We start from the raw sequence: 15809 nt of genomic DNA, 5'->3' as shown, positions 1-15809 counted from the left end.
TGGGCTTCCCACTGCTGCCATAGCTGCCGCTCCAGAGCCTCTTGCAGCCCGAGCTCTGCTTGCTCAGTTGGTAAAGAAGGTGCTGTATGTGGTTGTCCTTTTGAAGTCCACCACAGCCCTGAAAGAGCTGCCCACATGTGGACATGGGCTGAACCCCAAGCAGATACTGCTGCTAAACAGCCGGTGATAGAGCTCAGTTAAAATGCAGGAGGCATAGTAAAAGCATGAGTGTGAGCTTTCATGGTGAAAAGGAACAGTAAATTGAGCCTTAAGCACAACATGTCTCTCTTCTACATCATTTAACACTCATTCTGACCGTTCCTGGTGATGCAGACCTTTGATCTGCATGACTCAGCCAGCCCTTGCCTACATGTCTTGTTTTAGCAGGAACCTCTCCAAGAGGCCCTAATAAAGTTCAGTCCCCATGGCTCCAGCTGGTTCTGACTTCTCTAGGCATGCTTTCATCAAGCAAAGCCCTGGAAGAGCTGGTCCCAGTCATTTGGGAAGGAAAGCACTGCTTCAGGCCTAAGCTCACTTGTGGCCTGGAAAACACCTCTAGACTGTTGTTGTTTGTCCTCCTCATCCTGTGTCCTGTCTTGGGTTGGAACTAGATGATCTTAAGGTCCTTTCCGACCCTAACTATTCTATGATTCTATGTTTTATTCCACTAATATCACTCAAGGAATTTATTTACTACTCCATTTCTGTCAGATGGGAGAGGGGAAAACAAAGTTGCAAGGGCTTGATGGTGCAACCATCCATTGGTCTGGAGGTAGGAAGTTTGGTTGGTGATGAAAGCATCAGTGTTTCCTTCCTAAACTGGATTTCCACCCCATGTTATGGTCCCCTGGCCTCTCCTTCTAGGCAGGAGAGCTCTGCCACTGAGAGAAGGCACCCTGCTGCACACCCGTGGCAGCATTGCTGTTTGATTGCATGGAGAACCAGCCTGAGTTGGCCCAATTTAGAAAAATATAAAACAAAATTAAGCAGAGCTTTACAAGAGCACACAAAAAAAAGGGGGGGGAGGGGATGGGGTGGTGTCAGATCTGCTCCCTGCGCTGGCTCATTAAGGGCTTCCATGGGGATTACACTGGGGTGAGGGTGGCCCCACTTGCTCCTGTCCTTGCATCACCCCTGCCCTGGCACTGCCTGGCTGTGGGATGGGTGACACAAAGCACTTGAGCAGGGTACAGACACAAACTAAGCCCTGTGAGATCTGGGAGGCAGGATGTCGTGAGCTGTTTGACTACACAAATGTTGGGTCAGCTCAAAGAGGACAACCCAGCAAAAGGGGGTTAGCACTGGGCTCAGTTCCCCAGAGCCTGCCAAAGAAATTCCCTGGGTTGTTTGGGGGATTTCTCATGTGCCACAGGACAAACAGTGCTGCCTGCAGTCCCCGGGGTCAGGGACGTGAGAACCCGTTCGCCCTTTGTCCTGAAACACTGTGAGTCAGCAGTGTAAAATATGCAGCCTCTCTCAACCCCCTTGCCTGTGTTCCTCTGCGGGTTGAAGCTGTTCATCTCAGCCTGCAGTGTTCCCAGGAGGGGAACCAAATGGGTTTGCAGTGGCTTGGCCACCGTGCCCTGCCTCCTCCAACCAGGAATGTCCCCTCATACAGCTGAAAGACTGCCAGCAGGGAGAGCTCCTGGGGATGGTGCAGATCCCTCATGGCATTGCCCACACCAGCACTCAGTGTGCACTGCAATGCACAAGGCCAGGACGTGCAAGAGCTGGTGGGGCTGAGCCCCTTCCAAAAGCAGCAGACTGACATTTGGTCGCCTGCAAAGCCAGAAAATGTCCCCACTGGCCAAGGCTCCACCAAAGCAGTGAGCACCTTCTCCAGACCAAGCAAGGGGCCAGGGGGTCCCTGAGGTGCCAGCCCTGCACCATGCTGAGAGCTGGGCAAAGCTCATGGTCTGTTGGGGTGACAAGGAGACTTTACTGGGAAAACTGGGATCCACAAGGGCTTGGAGAGAGAAGCTGGCTGGAAGTTGTGTTCGCAGGGCTGGCCAGCTGCTGGCAGTGGCTGCAATGATGCAGATGTTTCCAGACTTAAGAGGTCAAGGAAAAAGTTCTGAAAGATGAGGAGCCCAAGAGCAGGAATGGCCACCGGCTGTGCCAAGTCCTGTTTGAAGCATTTAGGAAGATGAATTTAGGATGGAGGAAACTGAGGCAATGCTCTACAGCCACTCACTCCTGCCTTCATGCAGAGCAGGCACTCAGAGGTGGTTTTAGTCCTGACTTGGCCACTTTGCTCCGAGCAGGAAAATAAGAAGTGTGTTTATTTCTTCTTAAGAGGAAAATAAACCAAAACCAGAGCAAAAGCATCCACTTGGGATTACAGGAATGAAAGATGGGCAATGGGCAACAGGAAAGACTATTCCTAGTACTGGGAAATGAGCTGTTAGTCAACCAGCTGCCATCAGTAATCCTGCATGTTGTGATAAATGGGATTGGACTTAGCGGGGAAGCTCTCTGGCCTGTGCTGGCTGAATCCTCATGGGAAGAGATGGGTTCTTGAGGACAAGTTTGTCCACACTCAAACGTGGTGGCTTCACAGAGCATCAGCTATCAGTGTCCTCGCTTGCTGTGGGGTGAATGCTGTGAACAGTAGGGCCAGGAGATGGCTGGGAATCACCAGCACCCCAAACCCACCTGCATGGTTTACCCTTGAGGGCAGCAAGAGATTTCATGGTGACCTTCTCCTTCCACGCCTGGGAAGCCAACATCATGCTCAGCTCAGTCTGAGATACAATCAGGGAGCAAAACCAGGAGCCAAATGAGCTGAAATGGGTGAGTGTCCTGAAAGCCCTGGGTGTGAGCTTGTACCCACTGAGTTTCCCTTCACCTGACACAGATGAAGAAAAGGCACTGAGGAAGTACTTGGGCCCCTTCAGCAGCATCCATGCTGGCTGTGTGCCTGCTGGAGCCACAACCTCATTGACCTGGGCCAGTGACCAAGGGCTGGAATCCCCTGTGGACAACTTTGTTTAAAAACAAATACCATAAACACATTGGCTGGGACATTTTGTACCAGCAATAGTGTGGTGGCAGGGCCAGGGCAGTGATCATCCCCCTGTACTGGGCACTGGTGAGGCTGCATCACGAATAAAGTGTTCAGTTCTGGGCCCTTCACTACAAGAGAAACATTGAGGTGTTGGAGCAGGTCCAGAGAAGAGCAGCAAAGCTGATGGAGGGTCTGGAGCACAAGTGTGATGGGGAACAGCTGAGGGAACTGGAGGGGTTTAGTCTGGAGAAGGCTCAGGGGGGACCTTAATGTGCTCTACAACTGCCTGAAACGAGGATGGAGTGAGGTGGAGTAGGTCTCTTCTCCCAAGGAACAAGTGACAGGACAAGAGGAAATGGCCTCAAGTTGTTCCTTAAACTGGATATTAGGTAACATTTCTTCCCCAAAAGCATTGGAACAGACTGTCCAGGGCAGTGGTTGAGTCACCATGGCTGGAGGTATTTAGAAGACAAGTAAATGGTGTGCTCAGGGACATGGGTTAGTGATGGACTTGGCAGTCCTGGGATAAAGGTTGATCTTTTCCAACCTAAATGAGTCTATGATTCTACAATTCTATTCTTTGTGGCCCAGAGAATATACAGCTGGGGACTCCCCTTCTATAGAGCTAGCAGCTGGGCAGGATGACATGCTGATTTCTGTATCCCAGAGAGGTTGGGGTGCTGATTCTCCTCCTTTAAAGAAGCCAAAACTGCAATTTCTGTTGCAAAAGTAACTTTGAATAGTAACATCCTTGCAGCAGCCTGGGCTGTCCTTGGGAGAGCTTACATGCTTGCTTTGAAAAAGCAGTGTTTCCAGGCAGGTGAAAACACACCTTTCCCTTCAGTTTTAAATAAATTTCCTCAACAAAATAATTAGTTTGTTCATATTCTGGGGGCTGGTTATGTCGTTTGATTGCTCACACACCAGTTGTGAAGGACTCTGATGCATTGAAATCAAATACATCAAGCAGGGAGGCTTGGGAGCAGAAATAGCAATTTAGCCCCTTTCTAATGGCTGGTGACAGAATCTAATGTGGTCACAGTGTGCTTTTAAAATGCAGAGGACAATTACTGTGTCCTTCTGCCCATATTAAATACAGAAGCTTATTGTGCCTTTCTGCCCACACCTATGTTTGCCAGCTTTGCAACCCAGCCCTGCCCTGGAGGCAGGGGAATAACTGCAAAGCCCACAGCAGTTGATTTACTTGGCTTCACTGGGGTGTATTTTTATCCTCTGCTGTACAGCTCATGCTTTGCTTTCATAGTGCTGCGAGAATCAATGCAAATTTATTACGCTGAAAAGGGACAGGAATATCGCTTTTGGATGAACTGGATCTTGGCTCTCTCCACAAACTGATTTCCACAGATGAAGTTGTTTAGAGAGCTGTGGATGGGATTAATAACAGCCAAAGAGCATTTTAAGCAAGAGTACTTCAGCAAAGAACAGAAGGGAAGTTCTGTGCAAAATAAGCTTCAGTTTTACTGTTTGATGATTTAAACTATTCAACCTCATTGGTGATGTCACAGCTAAAATTACCCATAAATACAATAGAAAACCCTGACAAGTTCCCTCTGCTATTGTCTGGTTGCTCTGAGGAGATTTGGCCGTCCCATGGCTGCTGCCCCAGGACAGCAGAAGAGAAGAGGAACTGCTTTTGGCCAGGAGCTCCCCTCCAGTGACCCATCCTGTAGCTGCTGCCAGAGGAGCCACAGCCTGGCCAAGGAGACAATGGGGAATATTGAGGAGCAGCAGTTTGGCTCCAGGAGCACCTCAGCTGCTCCAGCCCTGCTTAAGAGCAGGCAGGATTTTGACCCTGGTTTTATGCTGGCTGCATCTATGGTGGTTCCACCAACAGCTCCTGAGCTGTTTGGGTCAGCACCCCTTTTCTACAGCACTCAGGAATGGAGGTGCTGAACCTTGTACCACTCACAGGGGCATCCCCATGAGTCCTCTCTTTCCTCTTGGTGTCTGGGGAATGGCAAATGGATCAATGTGCACAACTCTACTGTAAGCTGTGGACTGGAGGGAAAAAGCATGGAACACATTGGGCACAGTTTGGCACCCACCATAGTGCCCTCAGGATGCACCTGGAACAGGATCACCAGAGAGAAAACCCCAGGATTTTTGGGAAAAAAATGAACCACCCGCAGAAGAACCAAGGTGACATTACTCCCTTTCCACAGGGTCTCCCAAAGTGAGAATGAGTCCCAACAGAAGCCTTGGGTGATATGGTTTAGTGTGGGGTTTCCCTGCCCATGGCAGTTAGGCTGGAACTAGATGATCTTAAGGTCCTTTCCAACCCTAACTATTCTATGATTCTAACAGAGGGTCAGGCACAGCCAGTACTGCAAGGCATGGAGCAAGGACAGGGGTCCCTGCAGCCACAGCAAACCCTCACGTCCAAGCCACAGCTCAGTCCTGACCTCCACGTTGTTGCCAGCACGGGGCTGGGAGCACAGCCAGAGCCCACATGTGGCTCCCTGTTCCCAATCCCCAGCACTGCTGAAGGCCTCTCCTGAGCATCTCATCACAGGAGCTGTGATTTTCTGTTGCTGATAAGTGAGTGTGAGCATTGTCAGGAAAGTAATTCTGAGAAGAGGGAGAAGTGGAACACCAGCAGGAGAAAATACCGGTGTGTTTCCCTGCCAGCACTTGCAAGTCCTGCTAAAACTGCAGCCTGATCTCCCGTCAAGAAGAGCTGAATCAGCACAAAATTAATGAAGGAAGAAAATACTGAGAGCTGGAGTGGGAAAACAGATGCGGGAAGAACGAGAAAAGCAGGGGGGCAGCTTTTTCCTTGTCACTTGTTCCCACAGCACCTCCTCCAAGAGCTTTGAAGGCTCTCGCCTAACACCCTCACATGTGTGCTCGCAATGGAAAGGGATATGTTGTACAGAAATGTGACTTGGTTTCCTTCTTTTCTGTCACAAACTCTTGTCATGGTGCCTCCATCACCACCAGCTTTGTGCACACAGTGTGTCTGACACCTGATAAAACAGAGTTGGCTTTCTCTGAGAGCATCCGTCTGGCTGCTTGCAGGGCTGCTGGCACACTGAGGGGATGGAGCTGTGATTGCCTGAGGGATTATGTTGTGGCACAAAGCAGAACTAGTAGGAGGGTGGGTTTGGATGGAGGCAGTTGGAAGCAGAGTTGAATGGGCATGAAGTGCCAGAGCACAGAATGATGGCTGGGACAGGTGAAGAAGGGCTCCTGTTGTTAAGAATGGCTGAAAGAGAGGGGGGCACCTGTCCTTTAGCTTCAGAGCCCGGAAGAAGGAGCCCATTCTTCTGCATAACCCATATCTGTTCTGCACTTGTTGATGGCATTGTTGGATATGCATGTCCATACTATCAGCTTCCGGTTCTGAATATAACCAGTGCTGTGGGTGAGGGGCAGAAAGCTGCAGAGGACAAAGGAGCAGGGGATTGGTGGTGTCTGAGCAGGCATGAGGTGGGCAGGAAGTGCACTGGGACCAAGAGTAGGAAGGGAGGGATGCGCAGGAACCTTTGCATAAGGGAGAACTGGATTTCTCACCCATCCCAGCCAGGAACACAAGGGACTGCTCTGTCCAGATGTGCTTTGGCTCATGGGGATGTAGTGATGGCTTCCCCTGCTCTGCCTGTGCCAGCTCCATCACTCCACACTGCCCCAGGCTTCAATCTGCTTTAATGAGTAACAAATCTATCAAAGAATTAAACTTGTGAATGGTTGGAGAAATGGTCTAGGTTGTGAAGGGAGGTGGAAATTACAGGAGTAATTTTATGTTTAAAATATACCAAACTACCCAGCATCTCTACACATACCATTTAATACAAGATGGGTGGCTGCTGCTGTCTGATTTCAACCCAGAAACCCAACTGAGAACTGAGCCAGAACAAGAGGCTCTTGCTTTGAAAAATCAACCCCAATCCCACAGCCTTTCTCAACCAGCATCACAAATTGGAGGCATCCGGCATTTTTCAGCAAACAGCCCAAATTTCACAAGACCAGCTCTTGCTCCAGATGAGTCCCAAGCTCTTCTGTGTGCTCCAGAAGAAGCCACAGATTTATTTCCCTTTTATTTTCTGACCCATATATGAAGTTTTAGAAGTGGACCCTGTGCTAAGAGTTTTCAGATGTTTCTTTCTGTAGCTCACCATCAGGGTAAGGCTTGCTTGAAAGGAGGCCTAAAGGTGATGGTCCCCAACCCTTCCGCTTGACTCCCATCCGCAGGCTCACCAAGACAGAACAGAATCATACAATAGTTTGGGTTGGAAGGGACCTTCAAAGCTCATCTGATCCAATCCCCCTGCAATGAGCAGGGACATCTTCAGCTAGATCAGGTTGCTCAGAGCTCCATCCTGCCTGAGCTTGAGTGTCTCGAGGGGTGGCACATCCACCTCCTCTCTGGGCAGCCTCTGCCTGTTTTAGCACACTCATTGTAAAAAGCTTCTTCCCCACATCCAGCCTGAATCTTCCTCTTTTAGTTTAAAACCATCACCCCTTATCCTGTCACAACAGGCCCTGCTAAAAAGTCTCTCCCCATCTTTCTTATAGGCCCCTTTTAAGAACTGAAAGGCTGCAATCAGGGCTCCCCAGAGACTCCTTCAGGCTGGAATGGCCTGCCATGAAAGGACTGCCCTGGCTTAGCAGCAAGCCTGGGAAGAAGGGAAAATGGACTCAAGGAATCGGACATGAACCATGAGTAGTGAGTGCAGGGAGGGAGCCCATGAAAACTGCTCATGTAAGTGTGCAGGGGCCAACCTGAACTTGTTCACTGGGTGCACACAGGGGGGTCTTTCATTTCCTATCCTGGATCATATGCTCTTGCCATGGGCAAAGCTGTAGAGAAGACTCCACTGCTGGGCACTAACAGCCAAAGTCACCTCTTGACTTATCTGACTTGGCTTATGGAAGATCCATCCGCAATGCTGTGAGTCCTGAGTGCTGCAATAGTCCAGATAAGGACAAAACCAAGAAAAACGCATGAGTATTTTTAGCTCCCATCTAACTTCTTTTTGTTGGGTTTACTATGAAAAAGGAGGAGGGGGAAGATTACTCATTCTCTGTAAAATTACTAATTCTCTCCTGAGGAGACTCAGTTCAGCTGGCTGACTCCTCCTCAGACCAACCTCACATCCTGAGACTGAAAAGCAGAGAGAAAAGTTATACCCCTACTTTGCACAAATAACTCCAGCCATTGGGAAGGAAACTGTTTTTAAACCTTTTCTGCCTGGTACCCATCCTAGCAAAGTGACATGTGGAAAACTAAACCAGAAACTTCATATATGCTTCCCATTGGAAAGTGTTTAAAGCTTAAGGTTTCCACCCATTACCGTGACAAAAAGGAGTTTGCATGGTGAAGTTAGAAAGAGGAAAGGAGGTCCCTTCTTCCTTTTCTGTTTGCATCTTTTTAAATGATCAACACTGGAGAGCAGAATGATAAAATAAGCACTTGATAGAGACTGTCCTCAGTCCTGCCAGGCCTTTTCTCAGTTAAAGAAGTAATAAGAAGCTATCTGATGCCTTCAGCATAACCAGCACACCAAACCCATGTTTCCAGGGATTCCTCTAATGAAAACAACCATCAATGAGTTCAAACTGTACTTGCATTTCTTGCATTTATTACCTGTATTCCATAGTAGTGATCACTGCAATGACGGATGGAAAATACCGTAAGATGCCAGGTGCATCACACAAGGGACAATCGATAGGAGACCAGGAGGAATGCAGCTTCCATGGTCCCTGCAATTTTTGGCTTATCTTTCCAGACTCCTTGCAGGACAGGGCAGGAGTATATTGCTACCAGTTGTAGTGGTGCTGGCACAGCACGGACTCCTGTGCACAAGTAGCTGATTGCATCAAACAGCTCAGCCTGGCTCATCAGAGCAGCGCTCCCAGGGGGAATTCCTGGGCTTACAACATCTCTGGGCAGAGTTGTTGAGGTTTAGGAGGTCTCCTAAAGGTCCCCCACTGGCTGAGAGGGCTCAGCACATTCCCACATCCACTGGTTGCATCATGGCCAAGAGAAGAGATGTCAAGCCACCATCATGGGTTATTCAAAGCCTCTCCCGGGGGTAATGCTGGGCTTTTGTAAGCACTGCTGCCTGTGGTTACTAAAAACAAGAAACACATTGCATTCACATCTCTCACTGTGCTCAGTGGACAAGGGACTTTCTGCAGCTGCATCTAGAGGGGAGCAGTGCATTGTAAGAGAGCATCAAGGTGTAATTGCTGCTTCATCTTATCAGTAGTACCATCAGGGTAGAGGGGGTGACGAAAGCATCCTTGCTTTATGAGCTGTCAGAGATGGACTTAATTTGCTGTAATCTGCCCTGAACTTGATTTGGCCACATCTCTGCAAGCTGATGGTATTGTGTTAGCACTGGTTGCTCCAAAAGTCAGCATTGAACCAGCTCACTTTTCAAGCTTAAGAGCACTCACGTTCACATGGCATTTGCACTGGCCCCAAAGTGATGAACAAGGAAATTATTTCTATAAAGGCCTCTCCTCTTGGGAAGTGTGGTTGGATGTTATCTCTGTTTTACCGATCATGAGACAGACAAAAGGACCAGATTTTGCTGCAAATCAAGCACATGTTCCTTTTTCTACACAGCATGAGACACTGGTAAAGATTTACAACATGATCTGAACCCAACCAAGACAGCTGGAAGATCACAGAGCCCACACTGTTGAGCTTGGTAGCTCCCAGACCTTCTTGAGGAGCTACAGGGGATCTCTTCACATGGACCAAGCCACACTGTCCGCCTTGTGCTCCTTTTGTATCACACAGTAGAGCCAGTTGGATGTTGGGCAATGGGTGCAACACTAACCAGATGGCCTGGCTTGCACACAGACATCAGTTGTTTCATGGGACTCATCATCCTCACACTAAGGCAACAGCTTCACTTCTGGTCATACAGTGGCCCAGGGGCTCATCAGTCCCTCAGCAAAGAGGGCTGCAGTGAGGAAACATTAGAGAGCAATTCCTCTGTCCTGTGTTGGAGAGAGGCCTGGAAAAGAGAGGCCTTCTCAGCTGACTGAGCAGGGTCTGGGGGGGCTCTGCCATGGCACTGTGGCTGCCACCCCCTGCCAAGAGCGGTCAGATGTCTTTCTGCATGGCATTGGAAAGCAGAGCTTTGTGCTCAGGCATTGTATCATGTGTCACATTAGCTGCTCAAGCAGCTCGGAAGGGACAGTCAAGATTCATTACTGCAATTTTAACATTAACTGGTCATTATGGTGGTAGAACAGCGCTGCAGGAAGCCTTCTGACAAGCACATTCTCCCTTAGCTGATGTACCCAACAGGGTGAGGCTGTGTTGTTTTCCCCTACCTTTACCTGCCAGAACCGCATACCTCTTTCTATGAACAGAAAATGACAGAACACAAAGATCTGTCAGGACAGAATAAAGGAGTTCAAGGTCATTGTGCTGTCCAGTGAACAGATGAGTTTGGCTTTTCCTTCCCGTTTCTTCCAGTGGCAGCTAACCTAAATGCCTCTGACTTTTTGGAGAGGTGGCTGCCTGGTTGCAAGGAGTCAGTTTTCTTAACACAATGCTTTGAAGTCTTCTGTGCTCCCTCAAACAAAGGAATTCCATAAGGACAACCACCCTACAAACTGCACAGGCTTTTACAACTGGAAAATGCATGTTTCCACAGCTATCAAGCCACATCCTTTCATTCACCTCTTAACTTTCCAATGCCCTAGAAAGCAAACTTCTCAGAGGGGAAAACAGGCAAAGAGTGCACTTAAGCAGGATGAGAGCTGTGGTGAGGTTGTAGATGGGCAGAGGAACATGGGTCAGGCTCAGTTCATCAGAAAGGACTCAACTGTACAAACCGGAAAGCAGAGACTGAAATCATGGCTTGGTCACGGTCACTCTCGCCCTGTGGCATTATTTGGTGATATCTCTAAGCCAAGTGCTAGAAAGAAATCGACCAAAATAAAAACCATCACAGGCAGCAACAGCATCTACTTTTGCCAGCCCACGTAACACACCAGTTAGTTATTTCCTTTTCTTCCCACCAAACTGTGCCTCACTTCTTTCAATATACAGTTACTCAACTAAAGCATTTTTTCCCCAGAAGTGTTCAACACAACGGGCAGCATATTCAATTCATTAATATTCTGATATATCATCAAAACAAATGTTGCCTGTATTAAAACAAAGGCTTTAAGTTCATCTGGGGCTTTCATTCACTATAATGACACCAGGGAAAAAAAAGGAACCCCACCAATTTTTACGAGCAGTGTATGATGCAGACAGCGTAGTCCAAAAGCGAGCATCCCCCTCTGTAAGGGGTTGCAGCTTCTCTACGCAGAATGGGACTGACCCTTTCCCCATATCCAGCTCCTGGTGTTCCCTTCTTCCAGGGTCAAAATCTTCAGCTTGGCTGCCACCTGCTGGTGTTCGGCCTCCTTCCTCCCGGCCATACACCAAAAAACGCAGAAAAACCCGGAATACACTAAAAATAAAAATAATACAGGCACTGCTTCCCGGCTTCCCCCATTGAGCCCCCTCTATCCCAGCAGGAATAAAACCGACTCTTCAAGGAGAAAAGGTTCATCATCAAGGTTGCTGAGCTTCATGGCTGACTGCAGTTTTAGACTCAGCTATGGAAGCAGTTTACATCTTGCAGGCAGGAGCTGCAAGGTCTCCAGAGTCAGTTTTCATTTCCAAAAGGTCAGTCAGACAAACACACTGCTCTTTTAAGGCTTCTGTGAGTGTTTCTCCTTCAGCTTTAGGTAAAGTTTATGTGTATTTGCTCCAGGGAAAAGCAATGAGAAAAGAGGAGTTATTACTTCTTTCCCCTTTTCTTTGTCCTCTTCTCTGCTTACGAGGAAGGGAGAACATTCTCCCACTTCACCCTCTAGCACTAAACACACTTCAGTTTTCTTGGAACATTCTGTTTTGTTCCTGATAAATACTTTTTCAGTTTCAAAAGTAGCATATGAAATCTCTGACTTCTGTTTTTCAAAATGTCATAGAAAGAGTAGAAATGAAGCAGGGAGACAAAAGGCTGCCTTCTCCCATGAAAAAAACATACAACCCCCTCATACATTGCCTGCTGCAATGTGGGGAACCTCAAAATCACAACACTGGTGTCAAAGTGTACTTTGATTCACGGCCACAAGGCAAGCCTAAGAGAAGTAATTCAGAAGAAAGGAAGAGGTTTATTCTGCATGCAGGGAGTGACTCTGAGGCTCAGGACTGCATAACGGAAGATACTGAGAAAAATCCATCAAATCAGTTTTCTCACATCAGCATTCATGAAAGGCAGCACTTTATAAAGCCTTCTCATCAGCGAGTCACCGCAGCTTCCAAGGACAGTAAAAGAGCAGTGAACTTCTAACAACAATAGGGCCAGGAGATTCTTTTGTTAGAAACAAAACTCTGTGCCGTGATGTTCATCACTCAGCTGAGATAACAGGACATTTGGGGGGGCTCTGTCATGTCTCTAATCCACTCAGACATGCTGAAATCTTCTGTCCATCACAGATTAAGATCAGAAAGGCCAAGACAAGAATTGTAAAGCAACAACTTTTAGTAAGGAAGCTACAATGAAGCCTAACAAAGCCTGCCTGGCTTTTGCCTCTCATTCCAAGTAAATCCTATCGGGAAAAAACCCAAACCCGTGTCCTCCATCTCTGGATGTAAGCATACAGAAGAGATTAGGTGTTACTAAGAATAAGACCAACGTGCACTGTGACAACAGGAGGATAACAAATGCTATTGACTGCAATTGTCCCAGTATGAGCTGAGCACTGGGGAAGTCAGTGTTTCCTACGGATAAACCAGGACTGATCCCACCATGCTGAGGCAGGTGGGATTTGATCCCAGGCCCCTTCTGCATAGATGCCCCTGTGCCCAGCACACATGTGCCCACCTGGATCAGCATTAGAGATAAAGCTACAAACACACACTGTCAGGAGGATTTCCCTTTGTCAAAATCTGCTGCTCTGAGGTGCTGTTCCCAATGTGTAACTGTGTGCCTTTTCAGTTGTTTCTGACTCAGTTACAACCTAGCGTATCAGCAGCAACTTCAGCAACCGAAATCCAAGTGAAAATACCAGCAACCTGGATACACCTATGGTTTTCTTCAGCTGATCTGAAAAATCACAGCAAGCAACGCTGGAAATGGAAAGCACTGAGTGATGGGATATTCTGCAAGGAAATAAAAGCCTTCTCCAGGCAATTCCACCTCCAAGAGAATATACATTTTTTAGCCAGTGATTGTAAAAAATGAAGACTTGCTGCTGAAACACTGAAGGGATGATGTGAACTGCGTAGTTCATTACTGCTGAGACAGCACCCCCATGAGCCAGACCCCACTGCACAAGTGCCACATGGGGATCTGTTAATGTGCTGGGGATTCACACCTTGGAACCTCTCAGAGATAGTTTTTGCCCTTGCTATCATTTGTACATCTCCATTGCTGCTAGCTACAGAAGCAGGCTCTTGTTTTGCTGAGCTTTCTGATCTGGGCCACTACCAAATTACAGCTCTTCCCTCTCCTCCAGCCACAGTAACTGCACTCGTATCTCCCTGATGAACAAAACAAAAAACAGAGAACAGAATTCTGTACCAGGCAGCTTATTGCGTGGTGCAGCACTGGTCCAAAACAAGCTCTTTTTGTTGTTTACCAAATCCTAAAGCTAACCTGCTTTATCTAGTGCTATCAAAACTTGGAAGCTATAAATATTACTAAGTAAATCAGATCGCTCATGGCTCTCTGCTCTCCTGACCCATGCTCATCGGGTGAGAAACATTTTTCACGTGTGAGGTTAAAATTAATTCCATCCATGGCAACGACTGCATTTTTTAACAGCCCCTGTGCAGGGATATCCCTATCTGAAAAAAAACTGGTTTTTCTGTGAGCACCTGCCTGCTTTTGCTGCAAAAGACCAGCAAAGAACAGGATCAGCCCTTTTCCTTTCTCAGGGATGAGCAGTAAGATGCGTAATGGAAGGATTAATCTGCCCCAGCAGCTTTGCAGTGCAGCATGCTCTGTTCCTCTTGGGCAGACTGGAGGCAAATCTCATTTTTCCTCCCTCAGGTGTGTGTGCCCCAGCTTCCAGGTTTCAGTAACTTTCTTCAGGGCAGCCTGCAAAGGCAAAATGTACAATGGGGTGACTCTTGTAAAGTACAGCCAGCTCTGGCAACAGATACTGCTGTTTAGCAGGATTCAGCAGTTCAACATTATTTAAGACAGGGAGTACACCTTCTACTGTATCAGCTCTCAACCTCTAACCTGAGGCTTAGTGAAGAACATTACAGTAAGCTAAAATGTGTTAAATACTGCTCTACTGCACAAGCAAACAACCCACAATCATGAGAGGCATGATCTGCAACAGCAGAATTCATTCCAAACCTTACAGATACCTGAGAAGCCACTTGCTTTGCAGTATCTAAGGTGCCTAAGGGGTTTCCTACCTTCAATTAAAGTGTGGAGCAGGCAGGAGAAAGAATAGGACAGGATTAAATTTAAATCTTCTAAATTGAGCTAGGGACAGAATTATCCGTGATAGAACTCGGCTAAGACAGAAGATCCTGTCTGCAGCAGTCTTTCGTAATCATCTCTCCCTTCTTTTGTCCCTGAAAATTATATGTAGATAGATAGATAGATAGATAGATATTTTAAAGAGAGGGAGGAGGGCTGGTCTTCAAGATGAAAATATTTTCTGTTAGGTTCTGTAGAAGTGAACTGACACGAGTTTTTGGCTGGAATATGCAGTTACATACTGCCCACACAGCTCAAATGCAGCGCACTGGCAAAACCCAGCATTAAGGCTTTCATTGCAGGTACTTGTGTGTACAGCTTCTTGTGCCACACCAACCTTGTACTCCATCTCTGCATCTGTTTTCAGCTTCAAATGTCAAAATCATGTGGATTAGGAGTCACTAAGAACGCTTGTTATCTCTTGTGCTGCTCATCATGGAAATGTGTCATTAGTTCTCCTACAATCTTTTGGGTTGGAACTCTATGATCTTTAAGGTCCCTCACAAAACATTCTGTGATTCTGTAACATTATTTTTTTTCCAGTGAAATGATTCAGAGTAGCTGAATTGTGTCTTCAGAACACCTCCTGAAGCTCCCCCTGCATTCCTTTCACCCCTTGCATTCCTTCTCCCTTGTGAGGGTGATGTCAGGAAACAATATCTAAACATATTTTGAAATAGAGTAAAATTACTGTATTTTGGGTTCATTTCCAAACAGTATTTCTCTACTACAGGTGACATACAACTTCAATAGCCAGATTATTGTCTTTCATAGTTTGCTTTGATACATTATGCTTCTTTAACCTCAAAGATTCTCACATACATCTCTGAAGCTTCAGATAGTTTTGGGAATTCTAACAGAAATGTTAATCACTTGTTCAAACTACGCCTGAGAAAACTTAGGTGGAGGTACCACCTGTAACATGAATGGTGCCTGCTGATTGCACAAACAACTCAGCCATCTCCAGCAGTCTTTCAGTTAGCTCAGTCTAATGTTTGAACCAATACTGCAAAATTCATTATTAAATACCATAGGTCTATCACTAAAAGGAGACTGAAGATGCTCTCATCTTCAATAGCTTTTGTTTTCATCCCTTTATGAAGCTGTTTCATTACAACTGGTCAGCAGAGTGAATCATGCAAAATGGCTATTCTAGATTTAATGGTCACACAGACATAGCGAAGGGCAGAACTCCTCTCCACACAATTCTGCATTCAGGTTATTTTGCAAGAGTGAGGTATTTCTTTATGCCTGTGAAACCACATTGGCTGACAGGCAAGAACTTCTTTGGCTAGATAGCAAGCAAGCATTTACTTTTT

The sequence above is a fragment of the Melopsittacus undulatus genome, chromosome 5 (assembly GCF_012275295.1).
Source record: "Melopsittacus undulatus isolate bMelUnd1 chromosome 5, bMelUnd1.mat.Z, whole genome shotgun sequence".
Taxonomy (NCBI): Eukaryota; Metazoa; Chordata; class Aves; order Psittaciformes; family Psittaculidae; genus Melopsittacus; species Melopsittacus undulatus.
This window is presented reverse-complemented; position numbering follows the sequence as displayed.